The sequence below is a fragment of the Nerophis ophidion genome, linkage group LG09 (assembly GCF_033978795.1).
Source record: "Nerophis ophidion isolate RoL-2023_Sa linkage group LG09, RoL_Noph_v1.0, whole genome shotgun sequence".
Taxonomy (NCBI): domain Eukaryota; kingdom Metazoa; phylum Chordata; class Actinopteri; order Syngnathiformes; family Syngnathidae; genus Nerophis; species Nerophis ophidion.
Window position 1 is genome coordinate 39,051,129 of NC_084619.1, and position 25,973 is coordinate 39,077,101.

General features: G+C 38.2%; 1 long non-coding RNA gene across 1 annotated transcript in view; it reads right to left on the reverse strand.

Annotated features, from left to right (window-relative positions):
- Nucleotides 1–22,790, reverse strand: part of LOC133559321 (uncharacterized) — a 41,358-nt gene extending 18,568 nt beyond the window's left edge. Inside the window, exon 1 of the long non-coding RNA XR_009808147.1 lies at nucleotides 22,410–22,790. This is a non-coding gene — a long non-coding RNA (uncharacterized LOC133559321). The remainder of the gene's footprint in view (nucleotides 1–22,409) is intronic.
- Between the last annotated feature and the right edge of the window lie 3,183 nt (nucleotides 22,791–25,973).

The window sequence follows — 25,973 nt, forward strand, 5'->3', positions numbered from 1 at the left end:
TAACATTAACATTTCTAAATCACAGACTTAAATACTGGATCTCAGGATGTTATTGTCTTTATTTCTTTAACTAAACTAACAAGGACCTCCAGTGTAAGGTATTTAATGAGGTAAAAAGACTGTCTCTCCTGTCGCTCACCTGGGAACATAAGGAGCACTCAACTTTTTGTTCCCCATTGTCTGAATGGTTCTAACTTCAAGAGGATCTGTGTAAAAAGAGAGAGTTAACAATGCAGTGCAAACATAATGCCTCAGGAATGCCACTTATTTAACAGCATGTGTTATTTAGGGATAATTGTGGGACAGAGTTACATAGTTGTGTACAGATTGTCAGAGAAATGCAAATATAGGCATTTCTATGAAGGCAGATCATTTGTCCTTATGTACAACAGCCAATGTATGAGACCAGGCAGCATAACAGCTTTTAAGATACCACTCAGTTTCTCTCTCACTCAGGTCTCTTGGGGAACAAAGCAAACTTTATCAGACCACTGGATGCCTACATTCCCTAGATTCTTGGCAACCGGTTAACACACAGAATGAAGAGAGAAAAGGGGAGGGAGATATGAGGAGGAGGAGGTGAAAGAGAGGATAACGCCAATTGAGGTAGATGTGAGAGGAAAAAATAGAGCAGGTGTATGCATCAATCATATGTGCTGTAAATGACTTTTGGCGCGCATGAAACTGAATCAATGTTTCAGTTTTGCTTTTTTCACCCCCCAAAATTAAAAGAAGATAGTCTATGAGTCATGAAATCAAAGAATGTCGAGCATACAAAAAATGTGTAAACAAAAGCATCTAATTCGACCTTTGGAAAGTACGACCCATCTCCGCCTGTCCCAGCCACATTGAGAAATCCAAATTTTAAAAATAAAATTAAATCAAATCTATTTAATTTGTTAAACAAAACGACTGTGCTTTTAGTTGGAAACTTATTTATTTTGTGAATCATTCTACAACTCTTGATTCAATTTGATTCCAATTCTTGGAGTGAATCACTTCTCCATTCAGCAGTTTTTATTACGAACTGATTCTCGATTCACAATCAATACTATTTTAGTAACCCAGCTAATTCTAGGATTAACTATATTTTTTAACGTTATGGTCTCTGTATGCCTGCAAGTTGCCTTGCCCTCTTCTACTGGGAGTAACAACAGTGCCGCTAGCTGGCAATCAATAATACGATATTACAAACCCCATTTCCATATGAGTTGGGAAATTGTGTTAGATGTAACTTTAAACGGAATACAATGATTTGCAAATAATTTTCAACCCAAATTCAATTGAATGCACGACAAAGACAAGATATTTGATGTTCAAACTCATAAACTTTTTTTTTTTTTGCAAATAATAATGAACTTAGAATTTAATGGCTGCAACACGTGCCAAAATAGTTGGGAAAGGGCATGTTCACCACTGTTACATCACCTTTTCTTTTACCAACACTCATAAACGTTTGGGAACTGAGGAAACTAATTTTTGAAGCTTTGAAATTGGAATTCTTTCCCATTCTTGTTTTATGTAGAGCTTCAGTCGTTCAACAGTCCGGGGTCTCCGCGGTCGTATTTTACGCTTCATAATGCGCCACACATTTTCGATGGGAGACAGGTGGGCCAGGAAAGTACCCGCACTCTTTTTTTACGAAGCCACGCTGTTGTAACACATGCTGAATGTGGCTTGGCATTGTCTTGCTGAAATAAGCAGGGGCGTCCATGTGAAAAAGACGGCGCTTAGATGGCAGCATATGTTGTTCCAAAACCTGTATGTACTTTTAATGGTGCCTTCACAGATGTGTAAGTTACCCATGCCTTGGGCACTAAAGCACCCCCATACCATCACAGATGCCGGCTTTTGAACTTTGCGTCAAGAACAGTCTGGATGGTTCGCTTCCCCATTGGTCCGGTTGACACAATGTCAAATATTTCCAAAAACAATTTGAAATGTGGACTTGTCAGACCACAGAACACTTTTCCACTTTGCATCAGTCCATCTTAGATGACCTCGAGCCCAGAGAAGCCGGCAGCATTTCTGGATGTTGTTGATAAATGGCTTTCGCTTTGCATAGTAGAGCTTTAACTTGCACTTACAGATGTAGCGACGAACTGTATTTAGTGACAGTGGTTTTCTGAAGTGTTCCTGAGGCCATGTGGTGATATCTTTTAGAGATTGATGTCGGTTTTTGATACAGTGCCGTCTGAGGGATCCAAGGTCACGGTCATTCAATGTTGGTTTCCGGCCATGCCGCTTACATAAAGTGATTTCTCCAGATAGTCTGAACCTTTTGATGATATTATGGACCGTAGATGTTGAAATCCCTAAATTTCTTGCAATTGCACTTTGAGAAACGTTGTTCTTAAACTGACTATTTGCTCACGCAGTTGTGGACAAAGGGGTGTACCTCACCGCATCCATTCTTGTGAAAGACTGAGCATTTTTTGGGAAGCTGTTTTGTTACCCAATCATGGCACCCACCTGTTCCCAATTAGCCTGCACATCTGTGGGATGTTCCAAATAAGTGTTTGATGAGCATTCCTCAACTTTCAGTATTTATTGCCACCTTTCCCAACTTCTTTGTCACGTGTTGCTGGCATCAAATTCTAAACTTAATGATTATATGCAAAAAAAAAAAAAAGTTTCAGTTTGAACATCAAATATTTTGTCTTTGTAGCATATTCAACTGAATATGTGTTGAAAATGATTTGCAAATCATTGTATTCCGTTTGTATTTACATCAAACACAAATTTCCCAACTCATATGGAAACGGGGTTTGTATATTGCTAGTGAAAAAGAGGTCTCACTCTGCCACTGAACAAGGCTGGTGATGTTTTATGTTGGTATAAGCTTGAATGTAGTCTTGTTTTCAATCCATTCATTTTCTACCGATTGTTTGTCTTTTAGCGTAGACTATTATTTTTTATGTAATGCAAACCTATTGCGCAATCTTTGAAACAATGGCGTGATGTTGGGTTTGTTTCTACTCACATTAAGCTGACTTTATCCATCCATCCATCCATTTCCTACCGCTTATTCCCTTTTGGGGTCGCTGGTGCCTATCTCAGCTACAATCGGGCGGAAGACGGTGTACACCCTGGACAAGTCGCCACCTGTTCGCAGAAGCTGACTTTAAACTATTACAATTTATTTGTGCATTAATATAGTGACATACTACATGGACAAAGATGTGCAAATTTTATCTAAAGTCTACACACACTTTCATGGAGAAGGATGTTGTTTTAATCGCGCGTGCATGTCACAAGGAGCAGGCTCGCGAGTAGGCTGCTGGACAAAATTAAACTATCACTGGTAAGTAAATAAGTTCATGTTCTGTTGTCAAATAAGGTTTAAAACATGATCTTGTTGCACATTGTATGAGACAGCTGTGATTGCCTTTTAGTTCTGGCCTATTTGGGACTGCACAACAAGCGATGGCACTTTCATGACTTCTGCTGTGCTTTTTTGTAAACTTTTAGATCCAGCCATGTTTGCAACAGAGACCAGATGCTGACTCTCTCTCACACCCTAGTCTACGTGGAGACACCGGAGGAGATGCGGAGTAAGAGACGTGGAGATGGCGCTAGTGTTAAGACGGAGAGAGACAAAATAATAAAAATAAAAAAAATATGTATCAACTTATAAATGAATTTGTATTTGCACCCAACAATAGGTGTGACTGCTGATGATTAGTTATGAAACACACCAAGTAGCCCTGCCCCTTCAGCAATAATAAATACAGCAAAATTTGGCACAACTGTTTTAAAATAGAAGGAATACAGTCAACGGTCAATTACGCTTGCCCTCGACGAGCACCATACAAGATTTCACCTTGTGGGTAGGAGTAATTCTGAGAAAAATAAGGGCCACAATTACAGAGGAAGAGCATGGACCACAGTCACCAAGAAAACCATGGTAACACACTTTCTGTAAGGGATTGAGATCCTGCAGTGCCCACAAGGTCCCACTGCTCAAGAAGGCGCATGTATAGAACCGTCAGAAATTTTCCAATGAACACCTGAATGATTTAAGCAAGGTATGGAAAAATGTATTATGGTAAGAAGGGTTTAAAATAAGAGTTTTTTTAAATCAACTTCTTAAATCAACTTGTGATTATGGAGGCTGAAAATGCTGCATAAGATTCCTAGAACAGGGAGAAGAAAACGTACTGTCAGGCTTTTTCTTTGCTAGGTAACAGGATGCCGATGAAGGGGTCTATGTACAGTCACTAGGTATGTGGACATGGACACATTTAATCGAATGAAATGCCTGACCGAAATAAAAATGTTTCATGTAAACCCGGCATCCAGAATATTCTGACCCGATCACACACATTCGGATCCAAATTTTATTCCGATCAAAATGGGTGGTTTATGCCAATAGTCATTTGGATTGTAGCGCATGAAAACACTTTCCGAAATTCGGTTTGAAATTATCGTAACTATGCATGTCAGCTAAACCTTTGGTGGTCGAGGGGGACTAAATTTGATAGTCTCAGAATGAAGCGAATGTCTTGCTGCTGTCTCCCCCCATCCAACATGTACAGATATATAGTGTTATATACTGTTATAAAATGTTGGGTTTGTTGCTTTAAAACAAGACTAGCAAAAACAAAGTCATGGTGTGTAGTAGGGCTGGGTGGTATGGCCTTTTTTTAATATCAATATTTTTAGGTCATATCGCGATACACTATATATCTCAATATTTTGCCTTAGCCTTGAATTAACACTTGATACATATAATCACAGCAGTATGATGATTTTATGTGTCTACATTAAAACATTTTTGTTTAGTAATATATGCTCATTTTAAACTTTCAGGCAGAGAAGAAATAACTAAGTCAGTTAACCCAAACTCTATTTATTAAACAGTTATTAAGAAGTGGCACAAACATTCATGTCATTTTCAAAACAGAAAGTGCAAGATTGTCAGAGACATTTTAAAACAAGATATTAGTGCACTTTTGTGCATGATGTCACCAAGATGACATATCAAAACAACACAAAATTAAAGTGCACTTTTTGTACAGAACGCCACTACAATAGTTTAAAACAAATAAAGTGCACTTTAGTGCATGATGTCACACAAGATATTTCAATAAGTGTCAAATAAAAATGAGCTGCATAATAGGTAATCAAATTGTGTATGTCCTTTGCAATATGGTAAGTTACTGCGGACATTATGTCCTTTTGTTGTTGATTTTCTTTTCATACCGTGTTGATCTGGAAAGTGTTGCTTCGGCATTTTGTGCATGTGGCACCGAACAGAGATGTTGACATGCAGTTTCAAACAGTCTTCATTCTGTAGCGGGTGACTTTTCAAATGATGCTACATATTAGCAGTAATGCTACTTTTAGTAGCAATGCTTGTGCCCCACACTTGACAAATTACGGTTGTCTGTTCGACATATTCCCGCTTGAAGCCGAACCACCGCCTGACGATGAACCCCCTGTTGCTTTTCTTAGGAATTAATTCTTTCATTTGTTACCAGATTCACACCTTCTTTCTCTCGTATTACCACTCGCACGGCTTCGCTAGCATTACAGCTAACATTACACATGCTGCCACCTCTCTGCTCCGCGAGGGCGTACACGTATGTGATGTATAACGTGACAGTATGCGACGTATGTAAGAACCTCCACTTGCTGTCTGTGAGAAGGATACACAAGATGAAGTGTGAAGCGCCTGTAGTGTAATGCCTGCAGCAAAAAGCAACTGCGTGAGAACCTATACTCGAATATCATGATATACTCATTTTCTATATCACACAGAGACAAACCCGCGATATATCCCGTATATCGATATATCGCCCAGCCCTAGTGTGGAGTCTCATGTGTCGATGTAACAATAAAAAAAAGGGATCCAGTTGTCTTAAGGAGCGGTTTTATTCGCGGCATTACAGCTACTCGAAGTGCTAACTGCTAGCCTCAAACACAAAGAATGTCCTAACATGAAGACGTGTCGCAACCAGCACATAATCACAACATGAAAAGCACAGAATAGCTGTATTTCAAAAAGAGAGTTTAAACCAAAGTAGCGAATGGAAGGGAAAACATGATAACTAAATAATGTGATAACTTCTGAAAAGCAGAAATGCACAAATCCATATATGTTTACAGTGGAAGTCTGCTGCTTCTTCAGCACCTGCAGTGAGCAAATATGTCCAAAAGATGGTGTCATAGCAAAAACAACAACACACATTTCAGTTTATGTTAGGTTCTGCTCATGACAAAGTTAAGTATTCCGATTAAAAGTGTGATGCATGAAAATGCACGTCATAATCAGATCATTGTTTTAAGGGTCCATGAACACAGTAACATTTTAATCCGAATGACGATCAGATTAAATAAATGTTGTCCATGTACATGTGGCGATTGTTGGGTCTTCCAGAATGACAATCAAAAATATGGCCAGGGCAATAAAGAAGATGCTCAAGCAGCTTATGAAGATCTTGGCCTCCCAAGTGTCTGGACTTTTAATCCCAAAGCAATACTATGTTGGGAGATGATGCTACGAGTTTCCAAAGTATACAGTATACTTTCTTGTATTTTCTCATTTATATTCAAGTTTAATTTGTCTAGTATTGTCTCGGGGTGTAACGGAGTATGTGTTCATATCAGAATTTTTCCGCAAGAAACTTTTGGTCTATTACATATTCCTAATATGTACACAGTGCAAGGGGCACATTGTGCCTTGCATCAAATGTATCCACGGTAAAATAATGCAGGGCATCCCACTGCCCAGACTTTGGTTAGTAAGAGTCTTGGCTAGCGACAGTACGAAAGAGAAGACAACCCAGAGACTCTTTTCCGTAATGAAATGTTCTGTTTAAAAACAGTTGGTCTTTTGTAATAAATAAATATTAACTATGTAAATACAAAGACCAGTGAGAGACAAAAGTAGTGTGTTGCTATTGCCCAGTAGAGATGAGGAACAGCGTTAGAAAATGGAACCATTAATTCTGCACCTCAACCAGTGAATTACTTAAATCAACTAAACATAAAATAATTATTCATAAGGTTCCAACTCATACTGTTGTACTTTGTGTGCATACTTGCACTTCACTAAAAACAATAGCTGTAAACCAGAGGGCTCTTAAGTGTGGCCTGCGGGTCTTTCAGCTTGTTGCTTTGTAATCCAAATAATAAAATGAATTAATTCTTATCAAGATATGTTATTTATCAAAACGTGGTTTTGTTGAAAAGTATATAGCTTATAATACAATACATTGACAAAGTCTTTACCCATCTTTTTTCCCATAATGAATCAAAGTGGCACCACAAACATAAAACTTTTCTATATGCTATATCTATATTTGTATATCTTATTTGAGAGTTCCATTTTTAGGCTGTATTTACTGGATGTCACATCTAGCTCGTTAACTATACAAAGCTCAAAGTGGTGGGCCAGGGAACGTCTGCTCTAGCGTTCCGGGCGACATTTTGCTTTTTTCGAAAACACCCTAAGTTTGTGTTGTTTTTGGCTGTTAGAACCGTTCAAATAGCGACAACAGTTTTTTCAGAGTTCCTCGAGAGGTAATTAAGAAGGGCAAAAGAGTGCAAAATTTAAGAAAGAAGACGAAAAAAGGAGCACATGCTCCAGTCGAAGAAGACAGTGTCGAAGAACGGACAAGTTGATCACTTTGTTAAAAGTTTGATTGATATACTTATAACATTTAGTATTTCCAAATGAAGTGTTATCTTGATGGCTTTTCTTAAAACAAACTTTTGCTACGAGTGTTTTGTAAAGCACCAACTCGCCAAGTCTAAATAAAAGAAAATATGGGATAAAACTAAGAGTTAAGCTTTTAGCAGAGGCAACAATCATATATGACATTTTCAACACAAACACAATGTTGACATCCATAGTTAGATTTTGATAAAGACAGAGGAAAATACACGTAGTCGTAAACAGCGCGTACAACAAAAATAAAGTAACAGACATTGCTGTAGATGCAAAAGTTAAATAATGAAATGCAACCTTACCCGAACAAAAACGATGCATGATTTATCTGGGAGAGTCTAGATACCAATTTCCTTGACCAAGCCACACACAAATGAAGTCATGCTTTTCCAAGTTTTAATCTGTTTTGTTGGGTAGAATGACGTCTGCAGCACCAAAAAGTTTGACCTGTCTGGGAACACGACCGACGGATGATCCTTGATTTCATTTGACAAATATTCTATTGTTAGCGTATAGGGATATACTCTATTGCATATTTTGATGTTTTGCTGGTATGTGCTTTTAATGGTAAGATCCAAGACCCTTACGTACTCCGATAGTCCGCATTCTGTTTGCGGCACAGTAGCCATGTCTGGGAACGCGACCGCCGGATAATCCTTGATATCATTTGACAATTATTTTTTTGTTAGTGTATAGGGATATACTCTATTGCATATTTAGATTGTTTGCTGGTATGTGCTTTTAATGGTAAGATCCAAGACCCTGATGTACTCCAATAGTCCGCATTCTGTTTGTGGCACAGTAGCCATGTTGGTTTGGTGGCCCACCACTTCGTTTCCTTCCATTCAAAAGTCTTGTGTCTGAATACAATCTATTGGAGAATTAGCTTGCTACAATTTGTAGATTTTTTGTTGTTGTTCATTTTAAATCCGAATCATGATCTTAGTACCAAGGAATGTACCGAACTTTGAGAGTGCCGTACAGTTACACACTGAGAACATATACAGCTGAATAAAAGTGGTTGCCAAGATATAAGTGCTCTACTTGCAATTGTGAGATACTGTCTGTCAATGTCCTTCAGATGATCTCCAGCCGTGTACTACAATTAGGGATGGGTACCAATTCTCGGTGCATGGGAGTCAATACCCATACTCCAACCATCCATCGGTATGAAAATTTTGCATTTTTAGATTTTATGTGAATCAAAACCCGGTAGTACTATCAAAATTTGATCGGTGCCTATAAAAGTACCAAATTCGGTACCCATTCATGTCGACAATATCAACAAATGCCTTTAAACAAAATACAAATCCCAGCTTTTGAAAGTAACCTCCCATATGTAGGTCCTTTAATATTTTTTAAGTACAGTACAGCTTTTCTGTAAGACATCCTATTCAATTGTATTAGAGACCACACTAGTTATAAAACATCCAATGTTTTACCAGTCAAAAACACTGCTACTACAAGTCTTTTGAACTGAAATGTAATTAATGACTTTCCACATACATTTCTGTAGAGTCACGCAGAACCTCCATTCATCTAAGTTACAGCTCAGCTTAGTGGGTTTTACATTGACAGGCTTCTCAGAATGGCCCTAAGTCAACAGCATGACTTTCCGCAATTAAGCCTAAGGGTATGTAAGACCCTTGAGATTCCACAGAAGAGCTACTTGTCTTTTAGGAGACAACACCTGAATATCCCACAAAAACTCACAGCATTTTTCAAATGGTATTAATTACTTAATCCATCAATATTTGACTGCAAATGAGGCAACCTTGTTATGTAACCTTGGCAACAGTAAAGCATGAACTCTTCAACACAAAAACAATCCTGCAACAACCTCAACCTTTGCAAATTGTCTTCAAAGTTTCCATTCTTTATCAGTTAGCCTTTTCTGGTACCCCCCCCCCCCCCCCCCCCTTCCTCCTTCACTCAGCTTTCTATTGCTGACAAGTTGACTTTGTACATCAGTCCATCGCAGCAATTTAACAGGCCACCGGATATTCCGAACAGGGTCCAGAATACTAACAGAGCTAGTGGCCCGTGTAACCAGAACTTTGATGATTAACAAGGTTGACTAAAACATTTACAAAGCAGGTTTATGTCCGTTGAGAACTTGCTTGAAAACAACTTGAAATGCATGCCTATCAAATGGACAGGGCGTTTTAACCATTTACTGAATTTTAGCAATTTAGCACCATGTGGGTTGAGATCAGGGGGGATTGTTGTGAGTTTATTCGGGCTATATGAATAAATTGTGATTGATTGACCAAAGATACCCTGTGCCGTAAAAACTATTTGGAATCGTCATTGTTTTGAAAAAAAACATTACGAGTGGCCATCATAGTTTCGGACACGATCATGATGCTGGGGTCAACAAAACGTGGTGTCAATAAATTATTATTGTCCATAAAATGGACTCAAGTCACTGATCAGTCACTAAATTTGTCGGATGGATTTCTTGATTCTATTTTATACACTACTGTGTGTGGTTGACTTCCATCCATCCATCCGTTTTCTACCGCTTATTCCCTTTCGGGGTCGCGGGGGGCGCTGGCGCCTATCTCAGCTACAATCGGGCGGAAGGCAGGACTTTATTAGACTATTTCCCAGTACTTTACTACATTGTCACACTATGAATAATGTAACCGAAATATAAATCTCCCCCTGACCCTTTTCCATTCTATTCTTTGTCTGTCATGAGTTAACTCCAGCTCCCTGGCAAATAACACACTCTGGGATGGGCTGAGAATTCAGGAAGTGACTCTTGTCGTCTCTATGGCAACGTTGAGGTCAACCCTGCATGGCCGGAGACCCCTCCTCAAACACAGAGGCCCAGAGGTCTGGATCAACACAAACAACTTAGCTTGGACACACACACACACACACACACACACACAGATTAAGTAAATCTGTAATAAACTGTACTGAACTCAAGAGGTGCCTTTAAGCATTAACATGATATCACATGACAATAAAGTCTTGTGTCCATAAGAATGCAGGGGTGAGGTTTACAAAAATTGCCTTTGCTAAAAAAAAATGTAATCTACATGCTACACTCCCACATAGATAGACCAGAGGGATAAATTTTAAGGCCCATAGGCCAAATATGGCCCTACACCGTGTCAAGTATGTCTTAGATGTTGCGTGTCTTTAAATGACAGATATACTCTTGGGTGTGCAGCCTCTTAAAAGTGTTGTAAGGAGCTTCTGTGTCCTTAAAATGGGTACTGCACTTTTTGGAATTGTTATCTTTTTTTTTTGTGTCCTAAATAGCGTAAAACTGCTAGCAAGGGGACACTAACAAAACAGGTATTAGGGAGTGATCGAAAACCCTCAAAAAAAAAAAAAAAAAAAAGCATCCAAAAACTACCACATTGCTCCATTTAAATTCCGGGACCTGCCTATTAACCAAGCCATAGCGACATTTTATTGTAAGAGCGAACACCTAGAAACTACTTTTATGGGGTAATAACACAGCTCCTTACTCACAGACACACTGCTCCCCAGGCCATTAGCGAAAATTAAGCTAGCTACAAAGGTGCTGCTGAATCTCCTAAGTTTGAAAAAGTTAATGCTAGATTATAAAGAATGCCTTGTACTTGTATAGTGCAAGGTTGTGACCTTTGACCGAGGAGTTGGTCAACTTTGAAATTCCACACGTTACTAACTAAAACTCCGGGCCAACTAAATCACTAATTAGGATGTCTTTATTGTCATTGCACAAGTACAACGAAACTTTGTTTTCAGCACAAACCCGTTCAAACAGAACAAGAACGCTGATTAGTGGCTCTCAACATAAACAGAATAACATCAATCAGAAAACTGAGCAAGATGATAGGTTGTTCTCAGCATCTTTTACATGAGCTGAATATGATCAAATTACCTGCTCAACTGGTAGCACAAGTCTAGTGCTGAAATATACAACCATTGCATCTGTCAGCATCCCAGTGACAGCGGACATTGTAAGTGACTCTTTTAGTATGTTGTTGATTAAACGTAGGACATTAGTCCTACTAGAGGTGGGGGAAATCACTGTTTTTAAAAGTTGCAAGTGATTAACGTGTATTTACTGAAACGAAAAGAAATGTAACTACATCAATATAAATAAAATTACAAATGCATCAATAATAAATGTTTTATCAAATTGTGGCTCCTGAATCGTAATCGAATCGTAAGGTGCCCAATACTTCGCCACCTGTAAGTCCTAAATGCTAACACTTGGACAATGGATTAATGTTTCACTATAGTAGGGTCTGCTTAGCATGCAGCTTCTAAATCTTGTACCTCATCCTCCATATAGTCATTTTAAATAAGGTTCTGAATTAGGGCTGGGCGATATACCGCGGGTTTGTCTCTGTGCGATATAGAAAATTACTATATCGTGATATTCGAGTATACGTTCTCACACAGTTGCTTTTAGCTGCAGGCATTACACTGCGGCTTTACTTTGAGTCCCTCCCGGATGGCACATCGAGAGGAGCCAGATGAGGTGGTTCGGGCATCTGGTCAGGATGCCACCCGAACGCCTCCCTAGGGAGGTGTTTAGGGCACGTCCAACCAGTAGGAGGCCACGGGGAAGACCCAGGACACGTTGGGAAGACTATGTCTCCCGGCTGGCCTGGGAACGCCTCGGGATCCCCCGGGAAGAGCTAGACGAAGTGGCTGGGGAGAGGGAAGTCTGGGTTTCCCTGCTTAGGCTGTTGCCCCCGCGACCCGACCTCGGATAAGCGGAAGATGATGGATGGATGGATGGATGGCATTACACTGCATCCGTTTCCCACTCTTTCTTGTCTCTCCTCACAGCGACTTAAACAAGAGCACCATCTTACATACGTCACGCGTGCAACGTCACATGCTCTCCCCGAGCAGAGAGGTAGCTACATGGGTAACATTAGCTTTGTATGCTAAAAATGCATTGAGAGTGGTATTACGAAAGAGGGAAGGTGCCAATCTGGGAACAAATGGAAGAAAAATGAATTCCCAAGAAAAACAGCACGGGGTTGCAACGTCTGGCGGTGGTTTGGCTTCAAACGGGAATATGTTGAACAATTATGTGGCAAAAGCATTGCTACAAAAAGTAGCAGGACTGCTATTAGATTTCCTATTATGCAGATCATTTTTATGTGACACATTGAAATATCTTGTGTGACATCATGCACAAAAGTGCACGAATAGCTTGTTTTAAAATGTCTCTGACAATCTTGTACTTTCTGTTTTGAAATGACATGAATGTTTGTGCCACTGCTTAATAAATACACTTTTGCTCAATTGACTTTGTGATTTCCCTCTCCGTATGAAAGTGTATTGATGCAGTATGAACCAGAATGTTTTAATGAAGACACATAGAATCATTATGCTGCTGTGATTATATGCATCAAGTGTTCATTCAAGGCTAAGACAAAATATTGCGATATTTATCATAGGGCTGGGCGATATGGCCTTTTTTTTAATATCTTGATATTTTTAGGCCATATCGCGATATACGATATATATATCTTGATATTTTGCCTTGGCCTTGAATGAACACTTATATATATATATATATATATATATATATATATATCACAGCAGCATGATGATTCTATGTGTATTAAGGCTGGGGTATATATTGATTTATCGCGGATTTGTCTCCATGCGATATAGAAAATGACTTTATCGCAATATTCGAGTATACGTTCTCACACAGTTGCTTTTAGCTGCGGGCATTACACTACAGGCTCTTCTCACTCTTTCCTGTCTCTCCTTCTCACAGACAAGCAGGCGCACAAACTTACACAAGTCACATACTGTCACGTCATACCTCACATGCGTATACGCAATCGCCCAGCAGAGAGGTAGCAAAACAGAAAGTGCAAGATTGTCAGAGACATTTTAAGTGTCAAATATAAATGAGCTGCATAATAGGAAATTAAATAGTATTCATCCATCGCTATGTGGTAGGTTACTACGGACGTTATGAAATTCTCTCCATTCTCTAGCAGGTGACTTTTCAAATTATGCTACATATTAGCAGTGATGCTACTTTTCATAGCAACGCTTTTGGCCCACACTCGACAAATTACGGTCATCTGTTTGACATATTCCCATTTGAAGCCAAACCACCGCCAGACGATGGACCCCCTGCTGTTTTTCTTGGGAATTAATTTTTCCTTCATTTGTTACCAGATTCACACCTTCTTTCTCTCGTATCACCACTCGCACGGCTCTGCTAGCATCACAGCTGACGTTACCCATGCTGATATCTCTCATGCGAGGGCGTATACATATGTGACGTATAACCTGACAGTATGTGACGTGTGTAAGAAGGTGGCCTGCTTGTCTGTGAGAAGGAGACACAGGAAAGAGCAAGAGCCTGTAGTTTAATGCCCGTAGCTAAAAGCAACTGCGTGAGAACGTATACTCTAATATCACGATATAGTCATTTTCTATATCGCACAGAGACAAACCCGCGATATATCGTGTATATCGATATATCGCCCAGCCCTAATACATCGTGAAATGGCAAAAGAAAATAGAGATATTAATAAAAGGCCATATCGCCCAGCCCTACCCTGAATTTTCATATGTCCCAAAGTAGTCATCTCTCACCAAGTCTGCCATGATAAGCAGTAGCAAACACAGAACATACTGTCGTTATTGTTGACAGATGTAGCATCCTTTACTATCACCCAGTGAAATCAATGCATCTATATAAAATGTTGCAGGTTTTTTTTTAGGTTTTATAGAGACTTTTATAGGCAAAGTAAATACATTTTTGTTACCTATATTGTTAGTCCTATTTACAACGTATAAAAACGTTCCATATAGGGATTATCAAAAATCACTTAAGAGTCTGCATCTGCAAAAAAGACAATGTCAGACAACATTCGTCAAAGTGCAAATAGGGTTTCGTATCCTTTTACAAAGAACTGGAAATGAAGACTAATTTATACATTGAAATATATATCTTTGTTTCTACATATAGCAGACAGTATGTTGAGCTCATCTCAACATTGAGTTTCACTTGAGATAACATCTTGGTAATCTTGTTTTATCAATAAGTGTACAACAAGCTAATTGAAGCCATTTATACAGTAATAACACATTTACTTGTTAATCCATCCATCCATCCATCCATTTTCTACCGCTTATTCCCTTTGGGGTTGCGGGGGGCGCTGGTGCCTATCTCAGCTACAATCGGGCGGAAGGCGGCGTACACCCTGGACAAGTCGCCCCCTCATCGCAGGGCCAACACATATAGACAGACAACATTCACACTCACATTGTTAATTTGTTTTGCAAATGTAATTGTCATTTTAGCAATATAATACAATGAATGTTTTGGTACATAGAGTTATATGGGTTCCTATCTGCTTATCACTATGCAAACAGAGTTCACTGATGCACAGTAAGAGGTTCTCAGAAGGAATCAACGAGGGTCCCAATAAAAATGACACCCTGAGATAGAGTATTGTCTTTTCTGACCGGACTCCTATGATGTCTTGTTGGAATAATTCATATATTTTCCTAACTGCTTCGTTCACATATTCTGCCTGGGAACCAAAGCAGCCATTGTCCCAAAGGAGGGTAAGGAGCATGGATAGTCATGGCTCTAGGGCAAGGGTTGGCCAACCCTTACCATCAAAAGAGCTATTTTCCCTTCTTAAAAAAAGTCTGGATCTGCAAACTTGATACAACAACAACTTGTACACTTTTAAAAGTTTCCTTCTTAATTTTATAGGCAAAGGAATGTGTCCAAGCAGCATTAAATTATTTTTTAAGGGGTACGTATTCATGGTTAGCTTCCGGCAGGGGTTACACACTCAAGAAGCCGACATCTCTCTCAACACATGCACACACTAGGGATGTAACGATTAACTGTATTAAAGGGCAAGTGCACTTTTTAAATTTTGCCTATCGTTCACAATCATTATGTATTTATGACGTTTAATCATTACGTATATATGACAAAGGATTGTATTTTTTGTATGCATTCTAACTCGCAAATAAATTTAATTAAACGTCTGCTTACCATGGAGCCAATAGAAGATCCTCCATTCCGCCGATAAAACCCAATAAGAAAACTTACAAAAAGCACCAACAATATTTGATTTACATTTTGTGACTTGAATATTAACCTAGTATTAGTGATATTGTTATTAATAAGTGCTAACACAGACAAACTATTTATAGCAGTGCCGTGATCACTAGAATGTGTGTGCATACGTTTACCTCATCGAGTGATAAGCTGCTTCCCTGCTCATAACTGTTTATTCTAAATCATATATGATGCCTCTTACCTGAATAATAGAAGGACGAGGATTTTACAAGTTGGTACACTTTCACAGCTAACGTAGACCCAGAATTGCAAGATTGACACAAAAGGACGCTTGGTTCCACCCCCATTTCTTCGCGAGGGTTAAGAGGCATGTTTCATCTAAAATATAACCAGATTCTATCAATCAGCCTCCTAATGACAGCAGACCTTGTACGGTAAGTGATGTTTTATTATGTTTGTTTGCTCTCATGAAGTCTGCAGTGAGTAGAAATCAGTGATGTTGAAAAAAAAAAAAAACATGACGCATTTTGTAAATTAATGCGCCGTGTATACTTAAAATGATCAAAATATGTAAATATTAAATATGATTAATGTGCCTGTTACTAAAATACATATATACTTACAGTATGTATATAAAACATTAATGGAGGCGCGTGGATGTTTTTAAGCACTTTATAGGCCGAATAGAGCGACTCCCTTGAGCTCCATTGTAAGCGGACTTTGATCCCGGTTTGTTTAATATGTAAAATGCATGAACAGAGAGAAACATATGTGATCTTGACTTAAATATGGATTGTGAATGATAGCAAAAAATCCTAAAAAAGTGCAGTTCCCCTTTAATGATAAACCGCGGTAAAAATCTTGAGGGTTAGTATTATTGTTTTGAATTAAAATTATTGACGAACCAAACTTTGATGTACTCTAACTAGACTGAATACAAACATGAATACAAGAGACATTAACATCTTTGCCCATTAAACAAACTACCAATGTACATTTATATAAATACATTGCTGTCTGAGTAACTGAACTATTTAATTGTGCACACTGAACCTACAAACTGGGCTATAGAAGAGAGCGATTGATTTATACTCTGAGGAATACAACAAAGGTGGAGGTGTCTAAAACAGGAGGTAAACCCACAAACCTTAAGTGAAGAGCACGATGTACGTTTAGCCTTTATCCATTAAAAAAAAATACACTCAAACCTTTACAAATTAAAATGGACGAAGATAAACATATTTGAACATTGAAATAATAGTATGGCTCTTAAGAAGCCAATGTTTCTCCTACCAAGAAAGTGTTTGTGTCGACTTACTTTTTTTTCTTCTTTCAAATCAAACTCTGTTAAAAGATTTAATTGTGTGTGATGTCTAAGCTCCTTCAACTGGACCGCAATAATAATAATAATAATAATAATAATAATAGTGACCATTTTGGTAACAACAACAATGATATGAAACAGTTATATCGTTACACCCCGAACGCACGCACACACTCTTCCTGCACGTTTCTCTTGCTTTTCTTTGTGCCAATCCAATGACCAGTCAGTCAGGACACATTCACGACCGCACAGACAGAAGTAATGAAAGCATTTCCCCCCACCCCCGTCCTGGTGTTTCTTCTCTGAAAGGAACAATAAGCAGGCTGAAAAACCACATTCGAATCCAGACATGAAAATTGCTGACCCCTGCTCTAGGGTCACTTGTTATTGATTTTGCTTTAAAATGAACTTACTTCTGTGATTTGGGGGTAAAAGGTTACAAGTGATCAAATCACAAGTCAAAGTTTGCTGAAGATTACTAATTTCCTTTACAAAACACATCAAGACTAGTAAAGTATTCCAGACATATTAAGAGAGGGGTGTTAAACATATTTTCCATTGAGGGCCAGATCACAGTCATGGCTGCCTAGAGAAGGCCGTTTGTAACTGTAAAAAAAATATATAAATATATAAATATATATATATATATATATATATATATATATATACACATACATACACACATCCATTTTCTGATGCTTATTCCCTTTGGGATCGCGGGGGGTGCTGGTGCCTATCTCAGCTACAATCGGGCGGAAGGCGGGGTATATATAATATATGTATACATATATATATTTGTGTATAAACACATATATACACACACACACATACATACATACATACATACATACACAATAGCCTCAAAATAATATTACACAATTGCCTACGCATTTGATCATATTTTTAAACGGGCAAAATTGATGGTTAACTTGCTTTCCAATCACAAGCCAAGGTGATTCAGGTATTTATTTTTACAAAATAAATTGTGATACAGTATATACTGATAATTTTTGCATGATCAGATATTAAAATTTAAATGTGTGATTTCAGGCAGTAGATATTGTTTTTCCTGTCAAAACTAACACATTTAGTAAGATGAAGTCATTTATTGACCCATCATTTTCAGGATTTCACAGGCCACTTAAAATGATGTGGCGGTCCAACATTGGCCCCCGGATTTTGAGTTTGAAGCTCCCGTACTAAGATATAAGTTAAATCAGTGGTGTGCAGTCAGGGCCAACAGGGCCTTCTCTGCTGGCCTAACATAACCACAAATCATGATCATAATTAAAGATAAAAACGTTTTCTTATTTACTTTCCCTAAATATCTAAAATTATTCATTTTCTCTTCATTTCACATTATGCTCCTTGCTGTTGTTTTTAGTTTATAGAGTTTTTATCCAATCAGAACACGAGTTGTTGTCAGTAAGGCCTTCTAGATGGGATAAGGCCATCTAGCCATATAGTGATATTATGAGGCAGGTAACATAAGAACTGCATTACCCAGCATGCCACAGTAGTGAAGCGCATGCTCAGTAGCCCCATTTAGGTTGTTGATTGTAGACATGCTGGCAGGGGATGTGTTTAATGAGCACGCTGTGGAGTAAACTTTAAGAACTCAGCCAACACGCCTCGTCTGCATCTTTTATGATTAGACAAGACAACACATATATTTGCAAGGCCATTTTCAAGAAGGATATTTAAAGCAAAACGGCAAACTCCGGAAGCCAGCTCAGCTGTTGATGAAATGTGAGTTCAGATATTTTATTTCTTTGTACTTTCAAGTTTAAAATGCTTTTTACAATTTTAATTTTGACAGTACCACATAAGATATTTTTTAATTGCTGAAGCGGGTTTTTTGATTTTCAAATGCGCCAGAAAATAACCTGTTTAGTACAATGCCCATTAGTGCGTCAATGTGTTTCTGTATAGTATTTCTCCAGCAAAGGTCATGTGGGGACATGAATGATGGTATTTTGAGAGGTAATCAATGACGTTAGGGCTGGGCAATATATCGATATATATGCAAAATATCGCGGGTTTGTCTCTGTGCGATATAGAAAATTATTATATCGTGATATTCGAGTATACGTTCTCACGCAATTGCTTTTAGCTGCGGGCATTACACCACAGGCTCTTTCGACTCCTTGTGTCACCTTGTCACAGACAGCAAGCGCCCCTTCTTACACACATCACATACTGTCACGTCATACGACACAAACGTATATACGCCCTCGCAGAGGGGCAACGTTAGCTGTGATGCTGGCAAAACCACGCGAGTGGTAATAGGAGAAAAAAAAGGTGTGAATCTGGTAACAAATGAAAGAAGAATTGATTCCAAAGAAAAACAGCAGGGGGTCCATCATCCGGCGGTGGTTTGGTTTCTAGAGGGAATATGTCGAATAGACAACTTTAATTTGTCAAGTGTGGGGCACAAGTGTTGCTACCAAAAGTAGCATTATTGCTAATATGTAGCATCATTTGAAAAGTCACCTGCTCGAGAATGAAGAGTGCTTACTCCGCATGCCAACATCTCTATTCGGTGCCACACACCCACACCATCAAAATGCAGAGGCTAACATTTCCTGATCAACACCATATGAAAAGAACAGTCAAAAACAAAAGGAGATACTGTCCGCAATAATCTACCTCATTGCAAAGGACATACACTATGTGATTTCCTATTATGCAGCTCATTTTTGTTTGACACTTATTAAGATATCTTGTGTGACATCATGCACTAAAGTGCACTTTATTTGTTTTAATCTATTGTAGTGGCGTTCTGTACAAAAAGTGCACATTATTCAGTGTTGTTTTGATCTGTCATCTTAGTGACATCATGCACAAAAATGCACTAATATCTTGTTTTAAAATGTCTCTGACAATCTTGCACTTTCAGTTTTGGAAATGACATAAATGTTTGTGCCACTCCTTGATAACTGTTTAATAAATACAGTTTGGTCAATTGACTTAGTTGTAATTTCCTTCTCTACATGAAAGTTTAAAATGAGCATGTATTAATGCAGCATGAACAAGAATGTTTTAATGTAGACACATAGAATCATCATACTGCTGTGATTATATGTATCAAGTGTTAATTCAAGGCTAAGGCAAAATATTGAGATATATATCATGTATCGCGATATGGCCTAAAAAATATTGAGATATTAAAAAAAGGCCATATCGCCCAGCCCTAATAGAAGTCTGATATCACTGAAGGCCTAGGTGGGAAACACACGGCCTGCCACGGAGTTAAATATGTCATATGCATATGTTAGCATATAAAAATTTGTGTATTAGTCAATATGTTATAACATTGATCCTCAAACTGTGGAACGTGTACCACTAGTAGTACACAGGCTCCATTAAAGGGGAACATTATCACCAGACGTATGTAAGCGTCAATATATACCTTGATGTTGCAGAAAAAAGACCATATATTTTTTTAACCGATTTCCGAACTCTAAATGGGTGAATTTTGGCGAATTAAACACCTTTCTATTATTTGCTCTCGGAGCGATGATGTCAAAACTTGACGTCACCTAGGTAGTCAACCGCCATTTTCTCAAACACATTACAAACACAGAGTCAAATCAGCTCTGTTATTTTCCGTTTTTTCGACTGTTTTCCGTACCTTGGAGACATCATGCCTCGTTGGTGTGTTGTCGGAGGGTGTAACAACACGATTAGGGACGGATTCAAGTTGATTTACGTAGAATGTGCATTGATTAGCACGGCATGCTAATCGATGCTAACATGCTATTTAGGCTAACTTTATGTACGTGTGTAGCTATATTTGCATCCAGCCTTTCTCTCCACCCACATTTAATGTCAAACAAACACTTACCAATAAACGGATTTAAGTTGCTCGAGTGTCACAAGATGCGAAAGTCCCGATTGTTTGGTCTGCACATTTTACCGGCGATGTTAAGACAGACATGGCACAGAGATGTATGGATATCCTGCAGATGAATTTCCAACGATAAAGTCAACGAAATCACAAAGGTGAGTTTTGTTGATGTTATTGTGCTAATCAGACATATTTGGTCGCGGCAAGACTGCCAGCTAATCGATGCTAACATGCTATTTAGGCTAGCTGTATGTACATTTGTAGCTATATTTGCATCCAGTGTTTTCCTCCACCCACATTTAATGCCAAACAAACACTTACCAATCGACTGATTTAAGTTGCTCCAGTGTCACAAGATGCGAAAGCCCCGATCGTTTGGTCTGCACATTTTACCGGCGATGTTAAGGCAGACATGGCCGAATAGCGTCAATAGCTATTCGCTAAATAACTTCAGTTTCTTCTTCAATTTCGTTTTCGCTATCTGCCACCATACTCCAACCATCCGTTTCAATACATGCGTAATCTGTTGAATCGCTTAGGCCGCTAAAATCAGAGTCTGAATCCAAGCTAATGTCGCTATATCTTGCTGTGCTATCCGCCTGGATAGCATGTATATCACTGGATGACGTTACAGGAAAATGGACGGTGGCTTCACAGATAGCGAAAATCAGGCACTTTAAAGCCTTTTTTGGGATATTCCACGATGGGTAAAATTTTGAAAAAAAACTTCAAAAAATAGAATAAGCCACTGGGAAAAGATTTTTATTGGTTTTAACCTTTCTGAAATTGTGATAATTTTCCCCTTTAAGTGGTACTCCAAAAAATCTCTTGATTAAAATACAGTGTTTTAGTTTCTTAAATTCAAACAGAGTGTTGCTGTTCAATCTGTGTGTAATGTTACAAGGGCCAAACATATTGAACGTACCTGTAAAAAAATAATAATAATTGGGTCTACTACGCTACTGTATTTAAATGTTGGTCATTACAGAGGTACCTGTTGAAACAAAGTTTGAAAACGACTAAACACATATTTGACAGAGACAAGTTTACCACTTATTTGTACTGTATATCCTTTGAGATCGGTTGTCACCTGCACCAGACCCGTCCATCCATTTTTTACTGCTTGTCCCTTTCGGAGTCGGTTGGTGTGATTGGGAGTGGTTGGGGGGGCTGGAGCCTATCTTCAGCAGACTTTAGTTTTAATTTCTTCAGATATTTTATCCCGAAACATGTAACTTTGACGAATGAAAAACGTGGAAAAGTCCACTGCGGAAGACGTGAGTTCTCGGTACTATATATTCCATCATCCATGTTAAAATGTCTTCAAAGGAAGCGGAAGTAGGACCGCAATGTGGGACCCAATGACAAACAAAATACATGTAAACATACACATTAACCAATAATGAAGTAGTTGAATATACTATTAGAATGACTAAGAAAGTGACTTGCTCTTCGACGAAATTCAGTAACGCGCAGAAAGGTTAGTCGTCTAGGGATTCCGGATGTAACTTGAACTTACCATGAGTACTTCACTGCCGACACAAGTTGTGGGAAAGAAGGGCTTTCGGGCACTTTGCATATAAGGATGAAAAGGCAGCTTCCGTCCCTCTGAAAACGTCAAACATATTAGGCTAAACGTCTAATGGAGGTCAAAAGCGAACTTCAGTGTTCCGTCAACGATGTGGTTCACTTGTCCTTCACGTCCAGCGTCGAGGAAAATATGAGGTCTGTGTAACTCCCGTTGTTTTTAAACTGAAATTCTTCAAGTGAGTCTTTGGAAAGCACAACGAAGGCAAGTTTCTTGTTGGAAAGTTGTGTCGTCGATGCAGACGGAAGTTTTTGTAGGCGCAAGAGTGGACGTCGTCCTGCCCCCTTTGCTCTGACCGCTGTGGTCTTCTTTAGCGCCTGGTCACACAGCCACCCACCCAGTTTCCGGTTTGTATGGTTCCATTCAAAATAGCATTATAATTAAAAGTATAATTCTAAATTCTAACGACAAAGGTATAATAAATAAACAATATTTTATCTGCCTTGTATGATTTCATTACCATTGAAGATGCAGGACAGTACATGGTGGACGTTCTTACGTACACGCAAAGCCTTTATTTTGAAATTAATTATTTAAAGTGCCTGGCTATGTTTAACTTGACTTAACTATACTCACCTTGCAGAAGCAGTCTCTGTAAATTGATTTATTTTCAAATGTCGACCTAAGTTTTTTATGAAATACAATTTAATTAACAACATACTATACATTCAACCCTCTAAATTACATTCAAAATGTAATTTAGCTCTAAAAAAGGATGCATAAAAAAGGCAAACACGAAGACCACACTCCATCTTTTTGTTCCAACCCTCTCGAAATAAATGTATAGAATATATAAAAAAGTTGATTTCTGTCATTTTTAACTGTAAATGTATTTACACATGTTGAAAAATTCAAAATGTATGTTGCCCCATCGATGACTTATTTGAGTAACACGACTTTTATTTTATTTTAATCTTCTATTTTTTCTATTTTTTTTATTGATTATTTATGCTAGGACAACATGTCTAATACAAAGTTGTAATTGTGTCTCAATTCAAATATGAAAAATAGATGGAATGTTTTCTGTAGGTCACCATTGCTATGAGTGTCAACTAATACCCACATCACATGGGTGCTTTCAGTGTAAACACTTTCCTCCTCCACTCAGAGGTTTACTGTATTTTATCTGCTCATAAATCTTCATACCTGTAGCTTTACAGTTTCCACACAAAACAAAAAAAATAAATACGTTGGTGGAAAAACAGCAGTGTTATGTGGGCCTAGTGACTTGTTTAATGTGGACAAGCTGTTCTCGTAGCATTTAATTCTCTAGCATGTAGCTGGGTTGCACAGTCCACAGTGGTCTACAGTCCACAATGTCTACTCCTACATTGGGTAGACATTTATATTTATATTATGTTCTTATAGGGACGGCGTGGCGCAGTTGGAGAGTGGCCGTACCCAACCCGAGGGTCCCTGGTTCAATCCCCACCGATGTACCAACCTCGTCACGTCCGTTGTGTCCTGAGCAAGACACTTCACCCTTGCTCCTGATGGGTGCTGGTTAGCGCCTTGCATGGCAGCTCCCTCCATCAGTGTGTGAATGTGTGTGTGAATGGGTAAATGTGGAAGTACTGTCAAAGTGCTTTGAGTACCTTGAAGGTAGAAAAGCGCTACACAAGTACAACCCATTCATCATGTATTATTGATAGAGAAAAATTACATACTGGATTGGTGTAAGGTGAGGATAATGTGTGTGTTCTTTCCTCCGTGGTTGGGTGAGTTATTAAGTTAACATGTGCCAGTTCCCAAAGAGAGGGGGGGTCATGCTCTCCTTTAGAATGCCAGAGTACATGTTAGAATTCATGTTACCCCCAATTAACCACATCTCCCTTGAGTTGTCAGCACTCATACAGAAGTTAGACACAAGGTAAGAGCCTATTGTCTTGGTGTTCATTGATTGCCAGCTATTTGATAATATTGAGAGTGTGTTGACATTTTTTTGAGTTGATAATACATGTATACTGCTATACAAGCTAAACATTGACTTCTCTAAAGTTTGTGGAGCTATAATAGGGCTATCAATAAATTTAAATGAAACACATTTGAATCAAACAAAATAAATAAAATTACATCCTGAAAAGGATGTGTCTTCAATATAAAAATGAGTTTTTCATGTCCGTAATAGTTATGATCCACTCAGATCATTCTTTTTAATAGATGATTTATTCTTATATTACTTTGTCATATATTTTAATATTTAAGATAAACATTTTTTGTACAACTTTTTTTTTTTTTTTTCATTTTCATATACAGTAGCATACCACCATTTACAAGCTTGAATGGTTCTGTGGCAAAGTTTTAAGTCAAAACACTTGTAACTCAAATCAACATCTCCCACTGAAATTAAATTATATCAATTTATTTGTAGTTTGCCCCCCAATAATCTCAATTTTAACAGGCAGAGCATGCCTTTTCAAACAAAAACAATTGAAAATAATAGGAATTGTATTAAAAACAATACAGTATGATATAATATACTAATAACAACTACAGCAGTTATTAAGTAATGTAATAACAATGTACAGCATTTACCTTGGAGAGTCGATTTCTACGGTATCTTCAAGCTGCCTCTCCATCAAACACACCATCAGCAGTTTTCCATATGTTCATGGAGAAATGTATCCCGTTTTGATAGTATTTTAACATCCTTAACTGACTCATTTTGCTTCTGTATGGTGCAGACTACAGTAACAGTGATACGCTCAAATTGCTTCGCCAATTTGGCCACAAGCCCCGTCATGTTTTTGATTGATTATGTCTTTCTTTAATTCAATGAATATCATCCACTTCTACTCAGTGCTATCCTTCACACTCACTTGTTCTTTCCCATGGTAGGAAAACATAGTTACGTCCATCTCTGGCGAAGTCCAGATGTTTTGGTTGGATCTTATGGAGTTCACTGTGACATTTGATACACCAACTAATGGCTGGGATGCTTGTAACTTGAAGCATAACAATTATCTGAGACAGACAAATATGGAGAAGCAGCTTGCATAGAAGTCCACTCTCATAATGTACAATATTATTACATTACTTTATAAAACTACTGAAGTTGTTTGTAGTGCATTCCATACAACATGTAATTAGTAAAGGTTTAATTTTGTTTTTAAAAGAATGTGTTACAATTTGCTGTTTGGAGGCGGGCAAGCACAAATACATTTATTTCAATTCATTACAGAAGGTGACGTTGATTTGAGATATGAGTGTTTTGACTTTGAAGCTCCGTCACAGAACCAACTAAGCTCACAAATTTAGGTACGACTGAACTACTATATGTGCATTTTGCAGTGATGTAGTATTGCATCACTGCAATACTGAGTATTACATTTTGTAATCTCAACATTAAAAACTTGTTTTACAGAAATTCCAGTCATAGATTAATAAAAAACTTACATTTTTAAAATTGTAAACACTGGAGAAAATGTACGATAGCTCATATTGTGCTCAATGTGCTGGTAATATGTCCGGAAATACAGTATAGTGTCATTTGAC